This window comes from Sinocyclocheilus rhinocerous, unplaced genomic scaffold (assembly GCF_001515625.1).
Source record: "Sinocyclocheilus rhinocerous isolate Xijiao unplaced genomic scaffold, SAMN03320098_v1.1 scaffold1351, whole genome shotgun sequence".
Classification (NCBI taxonomy): Eukaryota; Metazoa; Chordata; class Actinopteri; order Cypriniformes; family Cyprinidae; genus Sinocyclocheilus; species Sinocyclocheilus rhinocerous.
Genome location: NW_015654494.1, coordinates 307,084 through 313,467, shown reverse-complemented (window position 1 = coordinate 313,467; position 6,384 = coordinate 307,084). Strand labels below are relative to the sequence as shown.

The 6,384-nt window shown below is 33.4% G+C and overlaps 1 protein-coding gene across 4 annotated transcripts in view; it reads right to left on the bottom strand.

The window, feature by feature from the left end:
- The window catches only part of kdm4b (lysine (K)-specific demethylase 4B), a 67,786-nt gene that overhangs the window by 16,652 nt on the left and 44,750 nt on the right, over nucleotides 1–6,384 (bottom strand). The gene's annotated exons all lie outside the window — the stretch shown is intronic.

The window sequence follows — 6,384 nt, the reverse complement described above, 5'->3', positions numbered from 1 at the left end:
TTCTACACACACACACACACACACACACACACACACACACACTAAAGAGGCGCTGGTGCTGATGTAAACATCGACAGCCGCATTTATCACGAGGGCTCAGCAGACAGACGTTATGTTTTTAGCGTGATAAGTTATAACGCATCTAATTTTGAATGTAGTATGACTGTATATTCAAGTAATCACAATGCCTAAATATAAAGAGTGGGAGAGTGACTCAACTCTCAAAACATGAATTATTGTGGAGTGAGATGACCCGAAGGCTCTATCACTGCAACTCCGAAATCAGAGCACGTTTGAATTATCAAAACCGAAACTAAATATGTCGGTTTATACAATCCTGTCTTTTATCTTTTAAACGGTCCAGATTGATAAATCCTTGAAAACTGCTATTGGTTAATTTCTTGATTGCCGTTTTGACAGTGTCTGGTTGCATATTTTATTCATGTTCGGTAGCCTAATTCTCTTTAATGTAGGCTATTTGCCCCGATTTGATCCGTTTACCTGGGAAATTTATCCAACGTTATATTTATATTATTTTGTCGTCATTATTTTGTTTTAAGGAGTTAAAAATGGTCCTTATCAACCTTGATTTACATATTTCATCACATTATTTTGACAGTTAAAGTTTTGGGCGGGTTTTTGTGAGCTTTTGGGCTGGAAATCGTCCATCCAATCTGGCAACACTGCTCTCATCTCCCTATAGTAAGACAATCTCTGGTAATTACCGCAGACTCCCTGCGAGCGCGCGTCAGGAAAATGCACCGTGATATTGCGCGCACCAGAGGTGAAAGCTCACGCGAACGGAAAGCTGCTGTTGACACGCTGTCATTTGCCGCTCTTCCCGCCTTATCGAAATCAGCAGCTTTCTGCAGGTAAACACGAGCAGCGGGGCGGCGTGGCCCGAGCCCAGCCGGAGCCGTAATGGAGGACGGGATACACACACGGCCTCCGGGCATTAGTTTAATATGCAACACGCGCACATGTTCTGGCGAGCCATTTTCGTAAGTGCTGCGAGTGAGTTCAAGCGTACGAGCGCTTAGCAAAAACCCCAAATAGCATGGAGAAGCGAGGAGGCAAAGACAGCGTCGACTAACAAGCTGTCTTTCACTTCACGGCCCTTTCTTCAAGCCTTTGGAAAGCAAACAAGCTGGAGATGCTGCTGTTGTTGTTTTGTTCATTCGGGTCGGTGGTTCGCTGTCGCCTCTGTAAGAGGAAGTCGAGGGAATCTGAGCGTTTCAAACACCTCCGGGGAGCCGCGGGAAGCTCACGGCATGGAGACAGTAAATGAAAGCACTAAGTCACTTGAGGTCAAAATGTAGTGATTTTACTATAGTAAAGGGATTTTTTACTATAGGAAAGGGGCTTTGATGCCGTAAAATCCCTATTGCATACAGCCTTGAGTGGCTTATTAATTACATTAAACCAAGTTAAGAGTAAACTGATTAAAGACATAATTTTTTTCCTTTAAAATATTTGTGAAAAAAGTATTATTATATTAAAATGATACAAAAACAAAGCATAAACAAATAAAATAAAGACAGATGAATATAAATAAAATATGAGAATAACAAAAAGAAAAAAATGAAAAACAAATGACAGACGAAAAAGACAAATTAAAAATTAACAAAAAAAGCTGAAACAAAAGAATAAAAAACAAAGACAAACAACACAAACGAATTACATAATACATATATAAATAAAAGTGATAATAGTAATATATTTATTATTATTAAAGAAAAAAAAAACTAATGAAAGAAAAACTTTAAAGACAAAAAAGAAACAAAATAAACAAAAAAGAGTGAAAGAATGAAAAAAAAGACAAAATAAATAGAATAGATCCAAATTAAGGAGAAATGAAAGAGAAAAAAAAGATTAACCAAAAAGGGAAAAATAAACTAATAAAAAGTGAACTAATGAATATAAAATATGACAATATAAAATGCATCATTCAGTCATTCAATTACAAAAAGAGAAAGAAAGAAAGAAAGAAAGAATGGCAGACAAATAAAGACAACAAACTAATTAAGCAGAAACAAAGTAACAAACAAAAAAGAAACAAAAGAAATAACATATACATACATAAAATGATCATACTTAAATTATTAGCATTATTATTATTAAAGAAAAAAACAAAAAGTAAGATATAAAAAAAGCAACAAAATAACCACAAATAAAAGAAAAAAATATAGAACGGAAGAAACAAGTGACACAAAAACAAAAAAAGAAAAGAATAAAAAAGATACAAATTAAGGAGAAATGAAAGGGGAAAAAAACAACTAAACAAGTAAACAAAAGGGGGAAAAGAAAATAGTGAAAACAAAATAAGAGAATAACAAAAAGAGAAAGAAAGAAAGAACAGACAAATAAAGACAAAAAAAATCTAATTAAGCAGAAACAGAATAAACAAAAAAATAAATAAATAAACAAAAGAAAAAAAGAACAAAGTATAGAATGGAAGAAATGAGTGACAAAACAAAAAGAATGACAAAAAAATATAAAAAGAACCAAATTAAGAATAAACAAAAGAAAAAAAAAAACACACAAGAACAAACAATAGAAGACAATAATATACAAAATGAATTAATAAATGACCAAAAAACTAAAAATGAACAAAGAAATAGTTAAATGTACAAAAATATAACAATAATACTAATACAAATAATTATTATTATTGTAGTTTTAATAAGAGTTGCATGAACAAAGCTTCCACTAATTAATACAGTAACTGTAGGCCGTTTACCGTATCTGGTGCAGTAATATATAACTGATATGACATGAACACAGGTGCACATTAAATATCAGCTATTTCTATCGAACGCGGGTCATCGGGTGAGATTTACGAGCTAGAAATATCTGTTTCATAAGCTGTGCTTCTTTCAGAAAGCTTGAGTGGAGCTGACAGCAGTGCAGGTAAAATATGAGCAAGTACTCTTCTGACACACAGTGACGACTTGAATTAGTTTGACAGAGTGAAAACAGAGCGACGGTAAACTGATTAGCGCTGCTAAAAGCAGACGAACGTGTGACGGCTCATGCGAGAGCGATCGCACTTCATAAATCTGAACAACTCGCCGTAATGAACTTACAAACCGTCATCGAAAAGGTATCTGAGCGAAACCGAGCGGTTTTTTAGCACGCTGACGCTCATTCGTCGTTCTTTCGCGAGTAAATCTAATCATATCGTCAGCCGATGGCAAATACCACGGCCGGATGCTTCTGGAAAACACAAAAACACCAAGAAAACTGAAATAGTTTGGTCTAAACTGTCATTTTCGCTTAAAGCATAAACGGGCCAATCAGAGCACGGCGTCACCTCGGTGAACTCGCGGCTAATTGGCTACGCGGCTTAGACTCGCGCCGTGGAGCGCTGTCGCCTCTGTAAGAGGAAGTCGAGGGAATCTGAGCGTTTCAAACACCTCCGGGGAGCCGCGGGAAGCTCACGGCATGGAGACAGTAAATGAAAGCACTAAGTCACTTGAGGTCAAAATGTAGTGATTTTACTATAGTAAAGGGATTTTTTACTATAGGAAAGGGGCTTTGATGCCGTAAAATCCCTATTGCATACAGCCTTGAGTGGCTTATTAATTACATTAAACCAAGTTAAGAGTAAACTGATTAAAGACATAATTTTTTTCCTTTAAAATATTTGTGAAAAAAGTATTATTATATTAAAATGATACAAAAACAAAGCATAAACAAATAAAATAAAGACAGATGAATATAAATAAAATATGAGAATAACAAAAAGAAAAAAATGAAAAACAAATGACAGACGAAAAAGACAAATTAAAAATTAACAAAAAAAGCTGAAACAAAAGAATAAAAAACAAAGACAAACAACACAAACGAATTACATAATACATATATAAATAAAAGTGATAATAGTAATATATTTATTATTATTAAAGAAAAAAAAAACTAATGAAAGAAAAACTTTAAAGACAAAAAAGAAACAAAATAAACAAAAAAGAGTGAAAGAATGAAAAAAAAGACAAAATAAATAGAATAGATCCAAATTAAGGAGAAATGAAAGAGAAAAAAAAGATTAACCAAAAAGGGAAAAATAAACTAATAAAAAGTGAACTAATGAATATAAAATATGACAATATAAAATGCATCATTCAGTCATTCAATTACAAAAAGAGAAAGAAAGAAAGAAAGAAAGAATGGCAGACAAATAAAGACAACAAACTAATTAAGCAGAAACAAAGTAACAAACAAAAAAGAAACAAAAGAAATAACATATACATACATAAAATGATCATACTTAAATTATTAGCATTATTATTATTAAAGAAAAAAACAAAAAGTAAGATATAAAAAAAGCAACAAAATAACCACAAATAAAAGAAAAAAATATAGAACGGAAGAAACAAGTGACACAAAAACAAAAAAAGAAAAGAATAAAAAAGATACAAATTAAGGAGAAATGAAAGGGGAAAAAAACAACTAAACAAGTAAACAAAAGGGGGAAAAGAAAATAGTGAAAACAAAATAAGAGAATAACAAAAAGAGAAAGAAAGAAAGAACAGACAAATAAAGACAAAAAAAATCTAATTAAGCAGAAACAGAATAAACAAAAAAATAAATAAATAAACAAAAGAAAAAAAGAACAAAGTATAGAATGGAAGAAATGAGTGACAAAACAAAAAGAATGACAAAAAAATATAAAAAGAACCAAATTAAGAATAAACAAAAGAAAAAAAAAAACACACAAGAACAAACAATAGAAGACAATAATATACAAAATGAATTAATAAATGACCAAAAAACTAAAAATGAACAAAGAAATAGTTAAATGTACAAAAATATAACAATAATACTAATACAAATAATTATTATTATTGTAGTTTTAATAAGAGTTGCATGAACAAAGCTTCCACTAATTAATACAGTAACTGTAGGCCGTTTACCGTATCTGGTGCAGTAATATATAACTGATATGACATGAACACAGGTGCACATTAAATATCAGCTATTTCTATCGAACGCGGGTCATCGGGTGAGATTTACGAGCTAGAAATATCTGTTTCATAAGCTGTGCTTCTTTCAGAAAGCTTGAGTGGAGCTGACAGCAGTGCAGGTAAAATATGAGCAAGTACTCTTCTGACACACAGTGACGACTTGAATTAGTTTGACAGAGTGAAAACAGAGCGACGGTAAACTGATTAGCGCTGCTAAAAGCAGACGAACGTGTGACGGCTCATGCGAGAGCGATCGCACTTCATAAATCTGAACAACTCGCCGTAATGAACTTACAAACCGTCATCGAAAAGGTATCTGAGCGAAACCGAGCGGTTTTTTAGCACGCTGACGCTCATTCGTCGTTCTTTCGCGAGTAAATCTAATCATATCGTCAGCCGATGGCAAATACCACGGCCGGATGCTTCTGGAAAACACAAAAACACCAAGAAAACTGAAATAGTTTGGTCTAAACTGTCATTTTCGCTTAAAGCATAAACGGGCCAATCAGAGCACGGCGTCACCTCGGTGAACTCGCGGCTAATTGGCTCCGCGGCTTAGACTCGCGCCGTGGAGAGAAACCGGCGAAACGAGCCGCTTTCTCGTCTGTGTTTTCCTCTTCGGGAGGTTTTTTTTCTGTGCTCGTCTAAATAAATAACTGGAGTTCATCCTGACTGACGGTAGATTGGCTGGAGTGACGCTGTGAGACGCTCTCGCGACCAGATAAAGACAGAATCAAGGGCGTTTATTAGCAAACACAGACGGAAATATGCAGATTGGTGTGAAGGAGGCAAACAAACAGCTGGAGATACAGGTGCAGACGTGAAAAGATGGGAGAGTTTTTGACTTCTTTTATTAGGAGGAAGGCCAAGAGACTAACACAATACTAACATTTTATATTAGTATTATATAGTTATTATATAGTATAATAGTCTATAATAGACTTCTTTTATGTCTTTTAGGAAAAACAGTGGCAACACACCAATAAATAAACAAAATAAATAAATAAATAACCAGGAAAAAAATAAAGGTAATATATTAAAATATATATTATTCATAAAATATATTATTTTTTACCATTTTAATTGATATATATATATGTGTATGTATGTATATATTAGTGCTGTCAAAATGATCGCAGACGATAAATTTTTTCAGTTTAACAGCGTTAAAAATATTTGACACGATTAACGCAGGGGCGGGGTTAGGTTGGCCACACCATTCACAACGGCTGATTCTGTCTCATTTGTCTTGACAAAAAATGCATTTATTAAAACAGAAACTTTTTTTGTAAAATGTAATAAAAATGTAATAAGGAATTAACCTATTTATGTATGAGTATTAAAGTATCAAACAATAGTATAAACCTAAAAAAGTAGTAAGGCATGAAGTAACAAGTCAAAGGCGTCCATCAAGCACATT